We start from the raw sequence: 9,484 nt of genomic DNA, 5'->3' as shown, positions 1-9,484 counted from the left end.
CTCACAAAAAATAACTTTCACAAATAGGCATCTGCACTGTACTAAAAATCGTATGGCAGTGACAGATTATTCAGTCGGAGCCGAATTCTGACATGACACATGTAATGGCAGTGACTTCAATTTATACAATCTAGGAGTACACCACGTCATTGATACACATCCTTGATTCGTGCATTGAACAGCTCCACCATTATGCCCTGCTTCACCGTGAATTACAAACATCCCTGTGAACTCTTCAAAAAAGTATTTTACGCCTTGTATTGTCTGTCGTTCTTACAGTTCAGAGATGGACTGATGAGAGAGCAGAATTCTGCAGCAGTAACCATAAACAGAGGGCACATTATGCCAGGAGAGTGAAAAAATTAAGTAAAGCACCCACAAGACATGGTTGGATGCCAATGCCACTGCATACACATACAGGTACATACCATCAGCAGGTATGTAAATGATTAGAATTGCAGTTCTCTCTGACAGTATAAAGGTCACCAGAGTGGATTAGTCATTCATGTTTAGTATTATCATCAGGCTTAGTAGGTTGTATAATGGGGCAAGAACTGTCAGATACTCATTGACAACTGAAGGACAGAGATGCCGAATACTCAGGTGAGACAGCATTATCAGCACCTGACAGGATTTGAAAGGGGGCTCATTGCGGGTATCCATTTGGCTGGTTGGTTGAATAGTGTGTCATTCAGATTTGTGGCGCATTGAGATTAGCAGTGGCCTGACAGACTGCATGGGAACCCAAGGGCGGGCATCCTTCTGATGAAGGTTCTGGTCAACTACATCTGACCACCAAAAGGGAAGGTCACCTTATTGTGCGCAAAGCACATTGTAACCACTAAACGTCTGCACTTCCAGCCACGGGGCTCACGACACGTTTATGAGTACCTGCTTGGCTACCACAGGACCACAGCTTTTGCAGCATTACTTCTTTTTCATGCTGGAATCTTATACTTCCACTATCCCTTTTCTCCGCAGCATTTCCATTGGATGGTTTTCTTGTTGCAGACCCTGCTTGGACTTGGTTTATGATTTTGGACTAAAGTTTATGCTTCTGGCGTTTTCTTCAATTTTTCATTGTTGGGTCTGACCTCTACCAGAATGTTTCAAAATTCTCCAGAAATGTATATTCTGCAGGGAATGTCGCCCAATGCAATGTATGCTCCACCTTTGTCCCTTTCCATCTTATCATCCTTCACTACAATAAGGTAATATACCCTAAACCCAGCATGGTAGCCATATCATTGTGGGGGAAGTTGTCAAGTAGCTGCATGGTGGTAGTTCCCAGACTACGCTGGGATCGCGCTGTTGGTGCCTGAACTGAAAACTCAGAGTATGCCATGGAGTATACGCTCATCATGATTGGAGTATGGAGCTCTGAGCAACTTATTACCGGCCAGGTAGCAGGTGCAGAGGCCAGGTGGCACTCATTCGGAGTAGGTGGCACCGTAGCAGGTGAAATTATCTCCTGCTAATGGCCATACAGCCCCAGTAATCTGTATGAAAGGTTAGACCTCTTCTAAAACAGAGCTATATGACTCTAAAAAGTTCCCTTTCCTAGCTATGCTGTGGGAGGAACATGGGATAAGCGGCAAGCAGAAAAATGCTCCTCCAATACTTTGTTTGCACACGGACTGATGAGGATTTCTTCTTAGACGCCAAGCCATTATTCTTTGTTGAAATTATGGAGAACAAGTTTGGGGAATCTGCAGCCATTTCTAAAATAAAGCATGGGACAATTTTGATCAACAATCCTCTGCCCGGTCACCAACAACGCTTGTAACACACTGGGTGGTGTACCAATGATTGTTGCTCCCTGTAAGTCTTAATATGATGACATCATTTTCTGCCAAGAGCTGCTCTTACAATCTGGTAATGAGCTACGCACCAACTTGGAGCAATGGGGTGTACACTTTGTTCGCCTTGCACACAGGAGGCCAAAGGACAACAGGGTTGCTGCTCAGTGCCTTCATCTTGACTTTTGAGGGCGATTCATTGCCAGAAAAAGTCAAGGTGATGGTATTCCGATGCGATGTGAAACCATGTGTCCATCCATCCATTCGTCAGTTCCTCCCACTTCCCATCCCATGTGGTGCTTAAACTGTCTGAAATTTGGACACATCTACGCATTGCAATGCTAGTCCAATCTGTAGAGATTGTGGATGAATGCTGCATGATGCACACGCTCCTTGTGCCCCCCCCCCCCCCCTGCCCAATCTGTGTCAACTGGAAAATACAATTCTCACTGCTCACCAGATTGTACTGCTTTCCAGAGAGAAAAGAAGACAAAGATAAAAGAATAAAAGACTCTGGACAAACTCACACACCAAGAGGCTAGAAGTAGTACGAGCAGTTGCACCCAGCATGTACAATGATGTCGTATGCTACAGCTATGATGATGTCTCCTTCTTTGGTAACTGTATTCCCACATGTTGCACCTCCTACAGTGGGCCATCAAGGATGCTCAACCATGTCTGCCCTCCCTGATGGTTGGGGGTTCCCCCGTTGCTGCTTCCTCCACATCTACTTTGGGACCAATGGCTTTCCCACCTCCAAGCTGGCTGAGCTATGACATCTTTCAAACACTTCACCTGCCTTCTGCATTGCCCTTCAGGAGACTTTGCTTCCAGCAACGCTAACCCTTGGTCCTTGGTGGATATTGGGGATATAATAACTATGCTACCTATGACAGGTTGTCATGCAGAGTTAGTACATATTTTCTGGACACACTGTATAGCAAACTTGTGCCTCTCAGGGTAAGGGCATTTTGGGATATTACCATCTGCAATGTTTACCTTCCTCCCAGTGGTAAAGTATCTCAATCTTGTGTGATTTTAATGCCCATAACCCTTTGTGGGGAGGAACCATGATCACTTGCTGTGGTAAAGACTCAGAAAGCTTTCTGGCACAACTTGACCTTTGCATCTTGAATACTACTGGTACCCCACACACACTTCAGTGTGGCGTATAGAACTTTCTCAGCCCTTCACCTTTCTGTTTGCAGCCCTTGTTTTCACCCATCCATCCACTGGAGAGTCCATGGTGACTTGTGTTGTGATCACTGGGCTCATGGAAGTCGGTACCTTGGTGGTCATTAGAAATCAGAGGCCATTAGAGATCCTAAGCAGACTCTCCAATGACATAATAAACACCTATCGATAGGGTACTGTAATATTTCTGGCTTTGCAGCGATCATATTTGGTTACAAGCAGCTTTTTTTTTTTATATCAGTTGAGAAGACAGCTGTGGCAAGATGATGTAAGGTGGTGTGAGGTAATGATGACAGATGGCTTGTTCGGTATGGGTATCATGAGAAGACAACCAAAAATGTGGTCCTTCTCTGCGATTGGCTGTTGCATCCAGAAGTCGTGTGCCAAAATGGTAATCTTCTGTTATTAATATTAGACAAAATAAACAATATATTTACTTGCCTGTCATATTTAAAGCATTTCTCAATAGTGTGCTATCATTCCATTATTTCAAAGTATTAATAACCAGCAGAATAATAAACAACTGAGAAATGAAGAGGCAGGTGAAATGCTTCGGATCGCTCCTTATCTGGATGGCAGGTGAAGTGGTTTGGCTGTAAGATCAGAGCTCATTCGGCAGTCTCGAAGGAAGGAGATGTTATCCGCCACGGTATCAGTTAAGACTCAGTTAGCAATGTCTAGTGTGTAAATTGGAGCTGGTTCAGCAGTGTTGGAAGACAGACATGTAGTCTGCAGCATTTAGTGTTAGTTAAGACTTTATTAGCAATGTATGGTTAGTTGGATATACAGTTGAGAACAGTATATACTAATTACGGAAGTATGCATTTCATTAATTTGTTACAGAATAGAAATCATTTGTGACTAAAAGGTAATGTAATTGTGCAGTCTCTCATATTCTGCCAATAAAAAGCGAGTGGCATCCCGTATAAACAAACTGATTGCAAATTTAATCATTTCTAAAATAACAGTTCCTCGCAAAGAGTTTCTTACAGCCTCAAGATTATGGATTCATGACCTACATGCTGTTTTCTGTGCGGGGGACAGCTATAGAAGACTGCAGGTTGGTGAACATTTGTTAGAACATTTCACTCAGGGCAGTGGAAGCAAGTAGGCACCTAGAGTGTACTGTAATCTTAGTACAAGTGAGATCAGTGACACATCATCTGTGGTAACACAGAGCAGGTATGAAGAAGAGATATTTTTGAGAGGGGGGGGGGGGGGGGGTAGATCGTACACACGTCATCTCTCTTCTCTCTTTTTCTACTCCCCATAGCACCTCTTTACCTTTAAGCATCTCCATACCTGGGTCTGTCACCTAATAAAACGACAGAAGTGAGAATGCAGGGAACAGTGCATTTGTCATCAGGCCATGTACCTTGCCTTCTCAGGTCTGGGCTAAGATCAGATGTCTCTATGGGTACAACAGTTGCAGGTGTACCTGGTATTACCTTGAATGGCACTGTCAACACTGACCCAGACGCAGTTGCACTGTACTGAGTCCCCCCCCCCCCCCCCCCCCCCCCCCCCTCTCTCTCTCTCTCTCTCTCTCTCTCTCTCTCTCTCTCTCTAGAAGTCTTCAATGGCCTAGCAGCAGCTGTAGGGTCCTCAGTATTACCCTCTTGGTATGCTGTCGACTTTTGCCTGCTCCAGTGTGGGTATCACTAAACGTCCACTGCAAGGTACGGTTGTGGGTCCTTACCTGTGGCTTTTAGTTCTCACCCACAACCGGAGCTTTGCCTTGACCATGAACTATTAAGTGTGGGCATCATCCTCAGCATTGCTGATACTGGATCCAATACACCACTGCAGTATTCATCTTGCAATAGGAGCCTTTCGATTTAGACCTGTAAACAGCTTACTTGTGGAGACTGGGCTCCCTCCATTGTGGATCAGGCACCAACAGCAGCTTGTCAATTATGCTACGCACGTTTGCAGCTTCCCTAAGCATTAAAACTAGCATCTCCTCTTTCCAAACAGGGAAACCCATCTCTCGCAATGGCAGCCCAGATCAGGTATTAAGATCACAATCCACATCTAGTCTCTCCTCCCCGAATTCCAGCTGTTTCCTCATCACCTCTCCTCCGGGTCCACTTGTGTACACCCTGACCACAACTGTGTCTGGACCTATCACGAAGTCCGAAAGAATCTGTTCATCCCAAGGCCCTCTGCCACCAATTTTCTTCATCCTTGTCACATTCCAGTGTTCAGAAGTAGTCTATACTGATGGCTCAAAGGTAGGTCACATAGGCTTTGCTTAAATACCCATGCAGGACATACTGAACTGTGTTTCTGGCCAGATGGCTATAGTGTTTTCAATGTGGAGTTGGTAGCCACCTTTCATGCTCTTAAGCATATCTGTTCCTGCACTGGTGACTCCTTTCTCATCTGCAGCAACTTCTTGAGCAGTTTGGAAGCTATTGACCAGTGTTACCCTCACCATTCCTTGGTCGTGGCTATCCAGAATTTCCTATATGCGCTTGAACAATGTGGACACTCAAGGACCTCCGTGTGCACCCCGGTGAATAAACTCGCTGCTAGATTAACCAAACTGGCTATCAGTAAGCCAACTCTCGATAGGTATTTCGGAAACAAACCTCAATCGATATTATGCTGTCAGGTTTTAAGGTGTAGCTCACTCTGACTTCACCAAACTATGGGTGATAAAGGAGACTACAAATCTGTGGGCGTCCTCCATGCAGGCCTCTCAAAAGGATCCTACTGACCTTTGCCGGCTCTGCATTGGCCATACTTGACTGACTCATGGTCATCTCTGTCACAAGGACCCACCTCACTGTTATTGTGGTTCCTATTAGACAGTGGTCCACATATTTCTGAATTGACCCAACCTATCCACACTGTGGCAGACTCTTAATCTCCTGGACACTCTACCCCTGATATTAGGAGATGATGCCTCGGCAGCTGACTTAGTTCTACATTTTATTTGTGAAGGGGGCTTTTACCACTCTTTAAAGGTGAGATGGGGAGAAGGCACTTTACCACTGTTAAGTGATTTTTTTCTCTCTCTCTCTCTGTTTTGTTTTTTTTTTTGGGGGGGGGGGGGGGAGGAGAATGTTTCTCTTCATTCCATCCTGTGTTCAATAGCTTCCATCTGCTCCCTAGATAGGACATCTCACATGCCTTTCTGCCTGTATCTCCCCTTTCTTCTTTTTTGTCCCTTACCTAGCCTCATTGACCTTTGGTAGATCTCGGGGTTTTCTTCCCATGGGTTTTGCACAGTAGACCTGTGTGTTCATGGAAAAAGGGACTGATGATCTAGTAGTTCGGGCCCTGTAATCATCATGCAACCAACAAGCCATCTGCACTTGCCATATGAGAATATGTAATGGACTTCACAAAACTTGTCAAGCAACACCATGATCAGGATGGACAGTCTGCAGATGAATGGCACTGCATTGTTTCAGTGATAAAGCATGGTTATGCATTACCGTGGATGACAGTAGCTGGTGAATATAATGGCGACTTGGGGAGAAGTCCCAGTCTCTCACTGTTTTGAAGAGGCACAGCAGGTGGCATCATGATGTGGTGAGCCATCGCATATGACTTCAGGTCATCACTGGTAGTGAATAAGGGAGCTTTTGATGGTATAATGGTGTGCCATAGACATCCTCATGCATTACTTTCATTACTTTTCATATGACACAGTTCATGGTGTCATTTTCAAGAAAACAATGCCCATCCACACATGGCTCTTTGTCCCTACGAACTGCTTGCATGAGGCAGCACCAATCAGATCTACAACCCTCCACCCCCAATAGAACATGTGGGACCAACCCATGTCAACTTCATCCTAGTGTCAGTATCTGAAATACCAAAGGTCAGTTAAAACACCTGTGGAGTCACTTGCTTCAGAACAAGATACAAAGGTTTTATGATAACCTTCACAACTGAATCAATGCAAGCACCCAGGCCAGATGGAATGCAATATCATACTGGTAAGTCCACTTTAGCAGATATGGCTAGTTGCTGCATAATATATAATGAACCAGCCACCATGTAATAAATTGAAATTTCTGGCAGGTGAAGTTGAGGTAAAGCTCCGATGCTCCACAGAAGTTTGTTGTCACAGTTGTTCTGTTACTGACTGAAATTTTTGCTAAGATTCTTTGTAGTCCATAGAATTTACTTGTGTGCACGTAATACACATGGAATTAAAATATCATGCAGAGTGAGGTGCGACCCCTCACAAGTGTAATTTCTTATCGATGTGCCAAAGGGCCATGTTCAATATGAGGGGGAGAGAGGATTAATTTGTCTGCTTTGTGAGCCTGCAAGGTGATTAACCATGATCTGATTGCTCACTTCACTGACTTCTTGCTACATCCTCTCCCACTCACCCCTCCCTGTAACCCATGACACGGGGGTCAACTGCATTTCCTTTGGAGACTCCTTTCACAGCAGTTAAAACCTCCAGAGCTCAGGAGAGTTGTAGTAAATACAATTACATCAAAATGACTAAAAGTTATAGGTCACTAGGCGCTTCTATACCTGCAACATATGGGTTCTTCACAGCACATCTGTGCCTTGTGCTGCCCTGATTACTTCACACTCGTATACAGTGCCCGCCCAGCCATGCCTTCTCCCCTGCATGAGATTTTATAAGCGCACCTCAAAGAATGGTTTGCTAAATATCAACATTGTGCGCAGCTGTCATCCGATGTAACAGTCAGCCCCTTTACTACTGCTTTCCAGTCATAGCTACACAATACAAGAATTCTCCAAATGAACACCTGTACTTACTTGTGGCGCAACACTGCTGTCAGCTATTTTGCTTTACCTGGCAAAGTATCACCTTTCCTTCTGCCTTAAGAAGAAAGCATTTGGTATTTTTTCGACTAATTTTTCCCCTGAGTAATTTTTCCCCTGAGTAAATTTGTTGGACTGCTTGTAAGGCTTAAGGCAGGCAGAGTAGATGTGCCTCAAGATTTCTTTTTAACTCAATGCATAACATTCTTTACCTTTGTTAATTCTATAGTTTGCCATTCTTCAAGTCTGAGATTTAGGAGTGTACTGATAAGGTTATGACTTGACTTAATATGATACTTTATCTGCAACACAGGTGGTGTCGTCTATCCTTTCACCAATAGTCTGCCACCATCTTACTTTCTTCAAATAATCTCCTCCACTGCTTTCAGCCAAACACCTCTTGGTCTTTGGCACTGGAGCTACAATTTATATCTTTCTTTGTATTCATGTTGCGTGTCGTTCTCTTTACAAGCCACGCCTGTAAGGGTATTCCACTTATCACCTCCATGATCTTTTAGTTTCTTATTCTGTCCATCATTCTTACTCCCACTCCGTTTGTATGAAATTAAATTTCATACGCCAGTATTTTGCTTGTCCTGGTTTCAGAAGCACAGATCAGGATTGGCACATGGCAGATGATACAGCATTAATTTGGCCTTCTGAAGCGCTGGGATAACAATATGGAAAGGACAGATTGCTACTACACACACACACACACACACACACACACACACACACAGGCATGCGCGAATGTGGATAGGGTGATCTCACCTTCGATGCAGATAGCAAAGATGTCATAGATGAATCTGAACCAGGTGAGGGGTTTAGGATTCTGGGTTTTTAGGAAGGATTCCTCTAGATGGCTGATGAATAGGTTGCCATGTGAGTGCCCTGGTTGTACCCCAGATTTGTTTGTCGGTAATGTCTTCACAGGAGAAGTAATTGTGGATGAGGATATAGTTGGTCACGGTGACTAGGAAGGAGGTTGTTGGCTTGGGATCCATAGGGCATTTGGAAAGGTAGTGCTCAATAGTGTAAGGTCATGGGCATTAGGAACATTAATGTACAAGGAGGTGGCATCAATAGTGATGAGCAGGGCACCGTGTGGTAAAGGGACAGGAACTGTGGAGAATTGGTGGAGGAAATGGTTGGCATCTTTTATACAGGAGGGGTAGGTTCCGGGTAATAGGTTGAAGGTGTTGGTCTATGAGAGCAGAGATTCTCTCAGTGGAGGCACAGTAATCGGCAACAATGGGGCGTCCTGGGTGGTAAGGTTTATGGACTTTGGGAAGCATGTAGAAGGTAGGAGTATGGGGAATGGTAGGGGTAAGTAGAGAGATTGACTCTGGGGAGAGGTTCTGGGATGGGCATAAGGATTTGAGTAGTGACTGGAGATCCTGCTGGATTACTGTGGCAAGATTTGTAGGTGGAGTCCTTGCGGTTCAAAACAACGATGGTGGTGCCTTTGTCCGCAGGTAAGATTTTAAGCGGGGGTGGGGGTTCAGTTTTTAGATGGGGGACTGCAGTTCTTTCTCCAGATGTTAGGTTAGGTTGCATGTTGAGGAATTTGGGGACTGACAAGGTTCGAGGATAAGAAATTCTGGAGAGTTAACAGGGGGTGGTTTGGAGGCAGTGGGGGTGAATCACGGTTGGATGGAGGAGTGAACTGAGTTAGGTAAAGTTCAATATTGGTCTTGTGGTTGAGTCTGATTGGTCGGTTTGGTGGC

Source organism: Schistocerca americana, chromosome 6 (genome assembly GCF_021461395.2).
Source record: "Schistocerca americana isolate TAMUIC-IGC-003095 chromosome 6, iqSchAmer2.1, whole genome shotgun sequence".
In the NCBI taxonomy this organism is placed as follows: domain Eukaryota; kingdom Metazoa; phylum Arthropoda; class Insecta; order Orthoptera; family Acrididae; genus Schistocerca; species Schistocerca americana.
The sequence above is the reverse complement of the archived record's forward strand: the minus strand, read 5'-3'. Positions refer to the sequence as shown.